The sequence below is a fragment of the Loxodonta africana genome, chromosome 6, assembly GCF_030014295.1.
Source record: "Loxodonta africana isolate mLoxAfr1 chromosome 6, mLoxAfr1.hap2, whole genome shotgun sequence".
Taxonomy (NCBI): domain Eukaryota; kingdom Metazoa; phylum Chordata; class Mammalia; order Proboscidea; family Elephantidae; genus Loxodonta; species Loxodonta africana.
Window position 1 is genome coordinate 96,406,811 of NC_087347.1, and position 14,690 is coordinate 96,421,500.

Below are 14,690 nucleotides of genomic sequence, written 5' to 3' on the forward strand. Positions count from 1 at the left end.
GCGGAGAAAAAATTGACGTTATCAAGGATTTCATTTTACTTGGATCGACAATCAATGCCCATGGAAGCAGTAGTCGAGAAATATGTATCGCATTGTGCAAATCTGCTGTAAGAGACCTCTTTAAAGTGTTGAAAAGCAAAGATGTCACTTTGAGGACTAAAGCATGCCTGACCCAAGCCAGGATATTTTCAGTTACCTCACATGCATGAAGCTGGACAATGAGTAAAGAAGACTGAAGAATTGATGCCTTTGAATTATGGTATTTTCAAAGCATATTGAATATGGGCTGCCAGAAGTACGAACAAGTCTGTCTTGGAAGAAGTACAGCTGGAATGCTCCTTAGAAGTGAAGATGAAGAGACTTCATCTAATGTACTTTGGAGAAGTTATCAGAAGGGACCAGCCCCTGGAGAAAGATAATATGATTGGTAAAGTAGAGGGCCAGCTAAAGAGAGAAAGACCCTCAATGAGATGGATTGACACAGTGGCTGCAACAATGGGCTGGAACATAGCAACGGTTGTGAGGATGGTGCAGGACACGGCAGTGTTTCGTTCTGTTGTACATAGGATTGCTATGAGTAGGAACCAACTCAAAGGCATTTGACAACAAACCTCACCTAGCTGACTAAGCAAGCAGTCCTGTGTGTCAGAGAACCATTGCCTGTGTGCCAGTCCATAACACAGTGAATAAGAGCATGGGTTATGTAGCTGGACAAATGTGAGATTGATTTTTTAGCAGTGCTAACAACTTACTGGCCTTGTGATTTTGGGCCTTCAGCTTCCTCATCTATAAGATGTAAATAAACAATGAGTTGGTAAGGTTTTTTGGCAATGAATCAAGTTCTGTCTATGGAGTTAGCTCATGGAAGTAAATGTCATGCCTTTTTGTCATCCTTGTCAGTCAGGGTTGTGCTAACTAATTTGTACAGGAGAAAGTGGGAATCAATTCATAGAAAATATAATAAGGTGATTTGAGAATTATTCCTTACATTTGCTTCAGCCTCAGACCTTTTTCTATATGAGGAAAACATGATAGGGAGGTGTTACAGATTGAATTGTGCCCCCCAAAATATTTATTGTAAATCCTGACCCCTATACCTGTGGTTATAATCCTATTTGGGAATAAGTTTTCTTTGTTGTGTTAGTGAGGTAGCATTAGTGTAGGCATGTCTTAAATCAATCTTTTTTTGAGATATAAAAACAGAGCAAGCAAGCAAGCAACAGAGATGGGGGAAGATAGATGCCATGCAACGTGAAGATCGCCAAGGAGCCAAGAAACAGAAGCTGAAAAAGAGACAAGGCCTTCCCTCAGAGCTGACAAGAGAGGTAAAGCCTTTCCCTATAGCTGGTGCTTAAAGCATCCTAAACTGTTGGAAAATTAATTTCTGTTTATTAAAGCCACCCACTTCGGTATTTTTGTTATAGCAGCACTAGATAACTAACACAGGAAGGTAATGAATGCTTGATACTACAAAACATGTCTTATACAGGAGAAAGCCCTCCAAAGTGGTCTCTCCATGTCTGGAGAGGTAAAATTGAGGCAGTGTTCAGTGTTCAGTGTTCAAACAATGGTTTCACAACATGATTTTGTCTTGCTGTTTTTCCATGCCTGGGGGAAGTCAGAGTGGTTTCTATCCACGCTGAAGACAATAGGTGACTTTACCTTTTTGCTCTGGCTTTATTATATTAAGGGACACTTGACTCTTTTCTAGGTCCTATTTTTTTTTTTTTATTACCTAAAGGAACCACAGTTAGGACTTTCTGACTATATAACGCTTTGCCTCCAGGAGGCATTGGTCCTTCTTAGATTAGATTCCTTTAGTTTTCAGATTTCCCCAATGGAATGTAGTGTGCAGAGGGGTGTACTCCTGTAGTTAGCTGTATGTCATAAACCATGCCACGTGGTCAGAAAATGGCTTTAACCCTTTTAACGCCTCTCAGTATATAGACATGTAGAAGAATTTTCAAGTGAAAATTTCATGCGAAAATTCTTCTGTATATGTCTTTAATAGATAAGGAATGTTTTAGCATTACTGTATTCCCTTTCACCACGTTGGGGTACAAGAGAAGGTCACATTTTTAAAATATTTGAATCAATGACTCCAAGCCCTGTTTTGTCCATCGTGAGGTTTTTCTTTCTTTCCTGGGGCTCTCTTTCTCTAACTCCAAAATCCCAGGTCTGAATATTACCTGAAAAAAAAAAAAAACAAACTAGAGAGCAAGAAACCTGTCAACCTTGTCCGGTTAGCCGTGGAAATCCATTCTTTTCAACATGGGTATATCTAGTGGTCTGTCATTTCAGTGCAGTCCTTATCATTAAGGTACCAAGTCCTGTGACCATCGCTGGTCTGGTAGTAATTTCTATAAGTGGATTAAGAAGACTTTCTGCCCAGTGTTATACTCAGTAGTAGTCATGACGTGCCAGCCTAGGCTAGCTCCCAGTGCTATACATCTTTGGGGCAGAGCTCCTCCTCCTACACATATATATAACCATGGCATGCCCATGGTGCCAGCAGGAGGGTCAAAAATAGTCCTATGTGGCAGGACCAGACTCTTCTAGTGGCCAAAGGGCCAGCCCTGTGCCTCTTGCTATTCTCCAATGAGCTAGTACTTACATGTATTCTCTTGACAAGAGGATTCCGTCTTCCTTGTCACTGTCACTGTCACTACTACTATCTTAGGTGAGGTAGTAGAGGTTGTGACACAGGGTGGAAGGGTTATCCAGAAATGTGATGGTGCAACTCACCCTCACCTATCACCAGGCAGTCTTCTCCTACCAGTCGCATGCCTCTGGTCTTTCTTTCGGGCCCAGATATGGAGAAAATTCTTCATTCCTGTGTCAGAATGATTTGTAGTGGGAATATCTACTGTCTTGCTCTCCTGCCCCCAATATTTAATTACAAAAATAAAACAATCTGACACTGGTACATTTCCCAAAATCTGAGCTGTCCAGTTGTAGCCAAGGTCACCCTGATAGATACTGATGCAGACACTAAACACAATTATCTGTGAGTCCTGTTTATGTCATTCCTAGAATAAAACTTATGGGTTCACCGGAGAGTGAAGAGTAAATCAACACTGCGCATGAGTCAAGTCAGGTTTGAGCTGGGCTGGAGGTTGAATTCAGGATTAATCAAAGCTATGTTGGATTTTGTTGCTTTAGCTTTTGGTGAAGAATTCAAAGGTGGTAATGATCTCCTAAATTTGGCATTCTCTTGATACACTTGAAAAAAGATTTCTTACGTGCAAGAGGCCAGCCTTGGCTGTTATTGCTACCCTGAGAATTTCTACCTGAGGAGATTTGGAGGTGTTTATTCTGTGTTTAAGAGATGTGCCCCTCTTTTGATTTTAATTCAACTTTATATCTTTTCTGCAATACAATTTTTTTTAAAGTAGCTTGTGTTATAGCAATGATAGCTTTTAAACAGAAATATACATCTTAATCTTTTAAACAGAAATAAGTATCTTTAAAGCAAAACATTTTGGCAGAAAATGCACGCATTTCTATATGCTGAGAGGTGTGAAGTTATTCAAGGCAAGCAAGTCTTCCTTGAGTAGGTATGTTTTTTATTGTCTGTTCTCTCTCTTTTTTAATAAAAATTATGATGCTTTATATAATTGATTATTATTTAAAAATATTAATTGAGTATATGTTGATCGTATGTCATATGCCTCCCTCTTCACCACCTGGTGTTACAGCCGGGTCTTGGGATTTTTGTACCCTGAGTGTATGTTTTTCCTGCTCTTTCTTTCATCATTTCATGCAATAACAGAAGCAACTATAAGACATCTAATTGCTTTTAGAGAAACACCTGTCTATTCCTTACTCCTAACCTAAACACAGTAATGAATAAAATGAAAGAAGAGCATTGGAAATAAAGGAGCTATTAGAACAATTGGTATATCTTGCCAACAGCACCGAGACCTTCCGGTGTAAATGATGGTAATGTTACTTTCAATGATGGAATGATATCCTCCATGATAGAATAAAGAATTGGGTGAGAAAATAAAGATTTAGCTTGGAACTCTGCTTGACATTCAATAACTTCCTGTTATCTTTCATTATTAAAAAGAAGAAAAGAATTCCTTTCTCCTTGTTGAATGGTGTGATATAAGAAATACACAGCAAAGAGGTCATGCAGCATGGAACTATTTGCATTGGGATTATTTTTCTGTTTCTGAATTTGAGAATTAGGGAAGGTTAAAATCTGAAACAGCACTAGAGGGAGCCAGACCCCTTCATGATGAACTCTTCTTTGTGCTGGCTCTGGGACACAACTGTAGCCCACAATCAGATCAGCTTGCAGACTTGCGAATTTAGCGCTGAGCCTGAATCCACAGAGGCGATTACAAGTGCATTTAAAACATAAAAATCACAGATTTTAGGGGTAAACTGTTACAGTCTAAAAGGGACTTAAGAGATACATTGTCTAAACACAATCTGTGGACCTTGTTTAGATCCTGATTCAAACAAAGCAACCAGAAAAAGATGTTTGTGAGACAACTGGGAAGATCAGAATGGAGACTACATATTACATTGCATGAAGAAATTATTGTTAATTTTATTAAGAGTGATAATGGCATCTTGGTAATGCTAAAACATTCCTTATCTATTAAAGATACACACAGAAGAATTTTCGCATGAAATTATACGATGTCTGTGATTTGGTATAAAATATCCCAGTAGGGAAAAAAATGTGTGTGGAGAGAATACATGAAACAAGATTAACAACATCTTGATAGTTTTTGGAACTGGGGCTTATTATATTTGTTCTACTTTTGTAGGCATTTGAATTTTTCCATTAAAAAAACTTAGAAAATAAAAAAAAGCCTAGACATTATATTCTTACAGTTTGCCGTGAGATGGATTGCTTTTATATGGCCTTTCTCACCATGGTCTTGTAACTCCCACTGAAGTGATTGGGTGGGACTGTGCAAATAAGGCAACTGTGGCCCACCAAAGGGACTGGTCTGTTTTGCCATCCTGCTAAGCTTAAAAGAGAGCCAATTCCAGAGCAGGAATAGGATCTCACCACCACCAAAGAAGCAGGGCCAAGAGCACAGTGTGTCCTTTGGACCTGGGATTCCTGCACTGAGAAGCTCCTGGAAACAGGGGACTAAGAGAGGGAAAGTTGTAACATTGAAGATGGCAAGAAGTGGTGGTAGAGAAACAATGGCAGGAGAGACCAGCAGGAGACAGCGTAGTGGGCTACCAGGCCTGCAGAGCAAGAAAGTAGAGTGCCTTTAGGCAAGAGGCTTGCTGGAGGAGTAGGGTGCCTTCAGACACTTGGTGGAGCTAGGTTTGGTAACCCACAGAGTCAGAGCTGAACACCTTTGGACCAATGCCCACTGGTGGAGTAGGATGCCTCGGGGCACTTATTGGTAGAGCTAAAAGATCTTTGTAACACTTGCCCCTGCAGGGCAGAGGCCAAGGGACCAGAGAGAGGCCTGCCTTTGAGCATGGCTCTCCTGATGGAAGAAATGTATTCTGAGGGTTTGTGAACCTGAAATGTAACCTGTTACTTCCCTAATAAGCCCCATAATTGTGAGTATTGTCTGTGAGTTCTGTGTGATCATTGTAATGAATTATTGAACCCAACAGAGAAGTAGAGAGTGCTGTGGGAGGGACAGTTGGTGTCAGGATTGGTAAAGATGGTGGAGAGAGGAAACATACCTGACCTCTGTCTCACAGGAATCAGGCTCAGGCTGTTGATCTTGATTCTTCTTCCCCCTTGTGAAGTTAGAGGAGGTTAGACACCATCCTCATGCATTTTTACACAATTTATATTGATATCTAGTTCATTGTCATTTATGATTGATGTGTATTTCTTAGGTCAGAAACTTAGGTGTGGAGAAAATATACCATCTTTATTTTACCTCATAATTGAGCTTTATTTTTATGTTCATCTCCATTTACTTGTTGTTGTTAGGTGCCATCGACTCGGTTCCGACTCATAGCAACCCTATGTACAACAGAATGAAACATTGCCTGGTCATGCACCATCCTCACAATCATTGTTATGTTTGAGCCCATTGTGTCAATCCATCTCATTGAGGGTCTTCTTTTTTGCTGACCTTCTACTTTACAAAGCATGATGTCCTTCTCTAGGGACTGGTCCCTCCTGATAACATGTCCAAAGTATGTGAAATGTAGTCTTGCCATCCTTTCTTCTAAGGAACATTCCGGTTGTACTTCTTCCAAGACAGATTTGTTCATTCTTTTGGCAGTCCATGGTATATTCAATATTCTTTGCCAACACTACTTCAAAGGCATCAATTCTTCTTCAATCTTCCTTATCTACTAGATGGTAGAAATAAAATATCCTTTAATTCAGAGTAATCTCACATTACACTGAGTTAAAAAGTTAATTCAGGATAAAAATGGTTGCTGTCGAGTCGATTCTGACTCATGCGGACACCATGTGCGTCAGAGTAGAACTATGCTTCATAGGGTTTCAATGGCTGATTTTTCGGAAGTAGATTGCCAGGCCTTTTTTTCTGAGGAGCCTCTGGGTGGACTTGAACCTCCAACTTTTTGGTTACCAGCCAAGCATATTAGCCATTTGCACCCCCTTCCCGCCCAAACAATGACAAAACAAACTAGTTGCCATTGAGTCAATTCTGATTCACGATGACACCATATGTGTCACAGTAAAACTGTACTCCATAAGGTTTTCATGACTGTGACCTTTCGGAAGCAGCTCACCAAGACTTTCTTCCAAGGAGCCTTTTGGTGGAATTGAACCTCCAATCTTTCTTCTGGTTAGTGGCTAAGCACTTAACCATTTGCGCCACCCAGGCACTCCTAGTTCAAGATAATCTCAGTCAATTCCAGATTTTCCCATCTCCAGCCCCAGGGTGTCTAAATGCAGCAGTAGGATTGGTGAGAGAAAGCCAGTGAGTGGGAGGTGGAGGCAATGGTGTTGGTGGGGACTTTCTTGGTTTTCACCTTTCTAGTCAGACATCTAGTAAGATAGTCTTGATCTCTCCTGTCAGTTGTCTTTGCAGATCATGGTAAGGCCTCTCTTGATTTGACTCTTCTCAGAGTTGCCAAACCCTTCGTGGAATACTAGAATCATTCAGAGGTTTTCCCACCCATCTCTGGCTTTGTCAGCCCCTACCTACATAGCCATCTAGGTGACTACTTGACTTCTCCTGTACCAAATTTTTCGTGGAGAGGCCTGGAGGACTTCTCCATGATGTTTGCCACTTCCAAAGCCTCTCTGTCTCGAGACAGAGGCACAAGTACTCTCTGCTTTCAGATCTTGAACAAATCTGGGGGTTTAGAGGTTCATTCCTCAAGGGAGAGCAACATAAATAGGCACTCCTCTGAATGAAGTATTTTGATGTCTAATATCTTCCCGGCAACCTGTGGTTAACATTATCTTGCTTGGTGGGTGGCCTAACACATAGTTTTCTGTACCTATTGCTTATGGCATAAACAGGCCCAAAGTCTTTCAGAACTCTGTATATAGAAAAGGGTTATGGGTTTATAGGAATTACCAAGAAATGTAATATAATATACTATTTTCCTATCAAATGATTTTAATTAAAAAATCACCACTTGCTTCTCATATACAATAAGCTAGGGAAGCATTAGTAAATAGTAGTAAGGAATGTGGGTTCTGAGCTTAGATAGACCAAAGTTCTAATCTTGCCTCTGTCTTTTTAGTAGGGACCAGGCACAACTTTGTTAAGGTTTTTGAACCCCAATTTTCTTACTTATTAATCAGCGATAGTTACATCTACCACGTTGTGTTTTGGGGAAGATTAAAATGCACAAGTAGAGCTTGGCTCTTTGTGTAAACTCAATAAATGGCAACCGTGAATATTATTAAAAATAATAAAACAGGCAGGATAAGCCAGTTATGCAACTTTTGTATCTGGTTATTGGACCTTTTTCCTAGAACTTCCTAAGTTATTAGTCAGGTCTTCTAGGACTACATGGCAATTTGGGTGCAGCCCCAGCCCTGGGAATACCACAATTTAGAAAAATTCTCTTTCCATAGGTATATGGAGCCTAACTTCCTTTAATATTTAAAAAATAACTGCTAAGTGCTCATTCCCACTGTGGCCCATCTTTTATGAACTGTCAGTAGAAAGGAAGCAGATGAAAAGAGGAATTCCAAAAGTATAATATGACTGTGGCCTCATGAAATGGGAAAAAGAAACAAAACACTTTATAGTGGACAAGCTTCCAGACATTTATAGCCAGAGCCTTCTATGTAGAATGAAAAGAAAATCCAAACAAAACCCCTGTCCATCTCCTGTACTAAAAGAGAAATACAAGTTAGTAATTTTACTCAGCCCCCTACACACCCCATTCGATTGTTTTGGTTTTCTGGATAAGAGAGGAAGAGAAATCGCTGCTTTGCTTTTAAGAGAGGCCCTTGACAGTGATTCCCTGCTGAACTGGCTTCTGCTTCCTCTTTGGTCTTGGACATTGGATTCTAGCTTCCTGGGTAGAGATGTCTGGCTGTATAATTGGCCTCCTTCTAGAGATGGTGTGGTTCTGGTATGTACCTAGAATTGGTTTGGAGTAAGAAACCCCAGTCTCAGATATACACAAGGTCTCTGTTTGGATGCAGTTTATTAATTAAACTTATGAATCCAGAGTGTTACATTCCGTTTTAACGCTTTGCTTTATAAAGTAGATTCTGTGAAAAAATGTGACTCATATTCAGAAATCAATTGATTACACATGCCTATGTAACACAAAGCTTTCAGATCTGGGTTTTTTTTGTTTTTAAATAATTTTTATTGTGCTTTAAGTGAAAGTTTACAAATCAAGTCAGTCTGTCACATACAAGCTTATATACACCTTACTCCATACTCCCACTTACTCTCGCCCTGAGTCAGCCCGCTCCCTCCTTCCAGTCTCTCCTTTTGTGACCGTTTTGCCAGTTTCTAACCCTCTCTACCCTCCTATCTCCCTTCCAGACAGGAGATGCCATCACAGTCTCAAGTGTCCACCTGATACAAGTAGCTTACTCTTCATCAGCTTCTCTCTCCAACCCATTGTCCAGTCCCTTCCATGTCTGATGAGTTGTCTTCGGGAATGGTTCCTGTCCTGGGCCAACAGAAGGTTTGGGGACCATGGCCGCCAGGATTCTTCTAGTCTCAGTCAGACCATTAAGTCTGGTCTTTTTATGAGAATTTGGGGTCTGCATCCCACTGATCTCCTGCTCCCTCAGGCGTTCTCTGTTGTGCTCCCTGTCAGGGCAGTCATCGGTTGTGGCCGGGCACCAACTAGTTCTTCTGGTCTCAGGATGATGTAAGTCTCTGGTTCATGTGGCCCTTTCTGTCTCTTGGGCTCATAGTTATCGTGTGACCTTGGTGTTCTTCATTTGCCTTTGATCCAGGTGGGTTGAGACCAATTGATGCATCTTAGATGGCAAAGTGGGATGCAGAATGTTTTCATAATAGAATTATTTTGCAAATTGACTTAGAAGTCCCCTTAAGCCATAGTCCCCAAACCCCTGCCCTTTCTCCGCTGACCTTTGAAGCATTCAGTTTATCCCAGAAACTTCTTTGCTTTTGGTCCAGTCCAGCTGAGCTGACCTTCTGTGTATCGAGTATTGTTCTTCCCTTCACCTAAAGTAGTTCTCATCTATTAACTAATCAGTAAATAACCCTCTCCCACCCTCCCTCCCTCCCCCCTTCATAACCACTAAAGTATGTGTTCTTCTCCGTTTGTACTATTTCTCAAGATCTTATAATAGTGGTCTTATACAATATTTATCCTTTTGCCTCTGACTAATTTCACTCGGCATAACACCTTCCAGGTTCCTCCATGTTATGAAATGTTTCACAGATTCGTCACTGTTCTTTATCGACGCGTAGTATTCCATTTTGTGAATATACCATAATTTATTTAACCATTCATCCGTTGATGGACACCTTGGTTGCTTCCAGCTTTTTGCTATTGTAAAGAGAGCTGCAATAAACATGGGTGTGCATATATCTGTTCGTGTAAAGGCTCTTATTTCTCTAGGGTATATTCCGAGGAGTGGGATTTCTGGGTTGTATGGTAGTTCTATTTCTAACTTTTTAAGAAAACGCCAGACAGATTTCCAAAGTGGTTGTACCATTTTACATTCCCACCAGCAGTGTATAAGAGTTCCAATCTCTCCACAGCCTCTCCAACATTTATTATTTTGTGTTTTTTGGATTAATGCCAGCCTTGTTGGAGTGAGATGGAATCTCATTGTGGTTTTAATTTGCATTTCTCTAATGGCTAATGATCGAGAGCATTTTCTCGTGTATCTGTTAGCTGCCTGAATATCTTCTTTAGTGAAGTGCATGTTCATATCCTTTCCCCACTTTTTGATTGGGTTGTTTGTCTTTTTGTGGTTGAGTTTTAACGGAATCATATAGATTTTAGAGATCAGACGCTGGTCGGAGATGTCATAGCTGAAATTTTTTCCCAATCTGTAGGTGGTCTTTTTACTCTTTTGGTGAAGTCTTTAGATGAGCATAGGTGTTTGATTTTTAGGAAAACCAGTTATCTGGTTTCTCTTCGTCATTTTTGGTAATGTTTTGTATTCTGTTTATGCCTTGTATTAGGGCTTCTAAAGTTGTCCCTATTTTTTCTTCTATGATCTTTACCGTTTTAGTCTTTATGTTTAGGTCTTTGATCCACTTGGAGTTAGTCTTTGTGCATGGTGTGAAGTATGGGTCCTGTTTCATTTTTTTTGCAAATGGATATCCAGTTATGCCAGCACCATTTGTTAAAAAGACTATCTTTTCCCCAATTAACTGACACTGGGCCTTTTTCAAATATCAGCTGCTCATATGTGGATGGATTTATATCTGGGTTCTCAATTCTGTTCCATTGGTCTATGTGCCTGTTGTTGTACCAGTACCAGGCTGTTTTGACTACTGTGGCTGTATAATAGGTTCTAGAATCAGGTAGAGTGAGGCTTCCCGCTTTCTTCTTCTTTTTCAGTAATGCTTTACTTATTTTTCCGGGGCTTCTTTCCCTTCCATATAAAGTTGGTGATTTGTTTCTCCATCACATTAAAAAATGTCATTGGAATTTGGATCAGAAGTGCATTGTATGTATAGATGGCTTTTGGTAGAATAGACGTTTTTACTATGTTAAGTCTTCCTATTCATGAGCAAGGTATGTTTTTCCACTAATGTAGGTCCTTTTCAGTTTCTTGCACTAGTACTTTGTGGTTTTCTTTGTATAGGTCTTTTACATCTCTGGTAAGATTTATTCCTAAGTATTTTATCTTGTTGGGGGCCACTGTGAATGGTATTGATTTGGTGATTTCCTCTTCGATGTTCTTTTTGTTAGTGTAGAGGAATCCAAGTGATTTTTGTATGTTTATCTTGTAACCTGAGACTCTGCCGAAGTCTTCTATTAGTTTCAGTAGTTTTCTGGAGGATTCCTCAGGGTTTTCTGTGTATAAGATCATGTCATCTGCAAATAGAGATAATTTGACTTCCTCCTTGCCAATCCGGATGCCCTTTATTTCTTTGTCTAGCTAATTGCTCTGGTTAGGACCTCTAGCACAATGTTGAGTAAGAGCGGTGATAAAGGGCATCCTTGTCTGGTTCCCGTTCTCAAAGGAAATGCTTTCAAGCTCTCTCCATTTAGGGTAATGTTGGCTGTTGGCTTTGTATAGATGCCCTTTATTATGTTGAGGCATTTTCCTTCAATTCCTATTTTGCTGAGAGTTTTTATCATGAATGGGTGTTGGACTTTGTCAAATGCCTTTTCTGAATCCATTGATAAGATCATGTGGTTTTTGTCTTTTGTTTTATTTATATGGTGGATTACATTAATGGTTTTTCTAATATTAAAGAAACCTTGCATACCTGGTATAAATCCCACCTGGTCGTGGTGGATTGTTTTTTTTGATATGTTGTTGAATTCTATTGGCTAGAAGTTTGTTGAGGATTTTTGCATCTATCTTCATGAGGGATATAAGTCTCTAATTTTCTTTTTTTGTGATGTCTTTACCTGGTTTTTGTATCAGGGATATGGTGGCTTCATAGAATGAATTAGGTGGTATTCCATCATTTTCTATGCGTTGAAATACCTTTAGTAGTAGTGGTGTTAACTCTTCTCTGAAAGTTCGGTAGAACTCTGCAGTAAAGCCCTCCGGGCCAGGGCTTTTTTTTGTTGGGAGTTTTTGGATTACCTTTTCAATCTCTTGTTTTGTTATGGGTCTATTTAGTTGTTCTACTTCTGATTGTGTTATTTTAGGTAGGTAGTGTTTTTCTAGGAATTCATCCATTTCTTCTAGGTTTGCAAATTTGTCAGAGTACAATTTTTTGTAATAATCTGATTTTTTTTTTTTTTTCTGATATGATTCTTTTAATTTCTGTTGGGTCTGTTGTGATGTGGCCCATCCCGTTTCTTATTTGGGTTATTTGTTTTCTTACCTGTATTTCTTTAGTCAGTCTGGCCAATGGTTTATCAATTTTGTTAATTTTTTCAAAGAACCAGCTTTTGGCTTTGTTAATTCTTTCAATTGTTTTTATGTTCTCTAATTCATTTAGTTCAGCTCTAATTTTTATTATTGGTTTTCTTCTGGTGCCTGATGGATTCTTTTGTTGCTTGCTTTCTATTTGTTCAAGTTGTAGGGACAGTTCTCTGATTTTGGCTCTTTCTTCTTTATGTATATGTGCATTATCGATATAAATTGACCTCTGAGCACTGCTTTTGCTGTGTCCCAGAGGTTTTGATAGGAAATGTTTTCATTCTCATTGCATTCTATGAATTTCTTTATTCCTTCCTTAATGTCTTCTATAACCCAGTCTTTTTTCAGGAGGGTATTGTTCAGTTTCCAACTATTTGATTTCTTTTCCCTAATTTTTCCTGTTATTGATTTCCACTTTTATGGCCTTGTGGTCTGAGAAGATGCTTTGTAATATTTCGATGTTTTGGATTCTGCAAAGGTTTGTTTTTTGACTTAGTATGTGGTCTATTCTAGAGAATGTTCCATGTACGCTAGAAAAAAAAAGTACGCTTTGCAGCTGTTGGGTGGAGTGTTCTGTATTGGTCTATGAGGTCAAGTTGGTTGATTGTAGCAGTTAGGTCTTCTGTGTCTCCATTGAGCTTCTTAATGGAAGTCCTGTCCTTCTCCAAAAGTGGTGTGTTGAAGTCTCCTAGTATAATTGTGGAGGTGTCTATCTAACTTTTCAGTTCTGTTAAAGTTTGTTTTATGTATCTTGCAGCCCTGTCATTGGGTACATAAATATTTAATATGGTTATATCTTCCTGGTCAATTGTCCCTTTAATCATTATGTAGTGTCCTTCTTTATCCTCTGTGGTGGATTTAACTTTAAAGTCTATTTTGTCAGAAGTTAATATTGGTACTCCTGCTCTTTTTTGCTTGTTGTTTGCTTGATATATTTTTTCCATCCTTTGAGTTTTGGTCTGTTTGTGTCTCTAAGTCTAAGGTGTGTCTCTTGTAGGCAGCATATAGATGGATCGTGTTTCTTTATCCAGTCTGACACTCTCTGTCTCTTTATTGGTTCATTTAGTCCATTTACGTTCAGCATAATTACAGGTAAGTATGTGTTTAGTGCTGTCATTTTGATGCCTTTTTGTGTGTGTTGTTGACGATTTCATTTTTCCACTTACTTTTTTGTGCTGAGATGTTTTTCTTTGTAAATTGTGTGTTCCTCGTTTTCATAGTAGTTGACTTTATGTTTGCTGAGTCGTTATGTTTTTCTTGGTTTTTATTTTGAGTTATGGAGTTGTTATACCTCTTTGTGGTTACCTTAATATTTACCCCTATTTTTCTGAGTAAAAACCTAACTTGTATTATCCTATATCGTCTTGTTTTGCTCTCTATATGGCAGTTCTATGCCTCCTGTATTTAGTCCCTCTTTTTGATTATTGTGATCTTTTACATATTGACTTCAATGATTCCCTGGTTTGAGCATTTTTTTCTTTTTAAAATTAATCTTAATTTGTTTTTGTGATTTCTCTGGGGTATTTTTAGAAAATGTCCTTGGAGGTTACCTTTATTAGTTTTCTATTGCTTCTGTACGGTTTTGAGCATAACACAGGACCAGGCAGTGTTTCGCTCTGTCACTATGAGTCGGAACTGACTTGATGGCACCTAACTTCAGCAACAACATTGCTTCTGTAACCACTGTGATTACATGGGTCCCAATGGGATAATTGAAGATAATCTCCCCATTTCAAAACCATTAATTTAGTCACATAACAAATTCACAGATTTAAGGGGTTAGGACATGGACATCTTTGGGAAGCTGTTATTTTTCCTGCCACAGTCTGCCCTCTGTATCCCAAAGATTCACCTCTGTCCCACATGCAAAAGGCATTCACCACTTCCCAACATCTTCAAAATCTTAACTCATTAGAGCTTCAATTCCAAGTCCAAAATCTCATCTTAATTGCATGAGCTCAAAAGTCTCACATCTCATCATCTAAATAATCTAAATTAGGAATGGGTGAGGATCTGGATATAACCCATAGTGAGGCACAATTCCTCTCCCTGCTCCGAAAATACAGCAGTGGAACAGGCATAGGATAACAGTTACAGACATTCCAACTCAAAAGAGGATAATCCCAGCCCACCCAGTGCCGTCCAGTATAAAATGGTAGGAAAAAAGAAGCTACTGGTACCAATTAACTTTGAAATACATCCAGGCAAGCAACATTAGGTTTCATGATGTGGGAATAATCCTTTGTGGTTTTCAGCT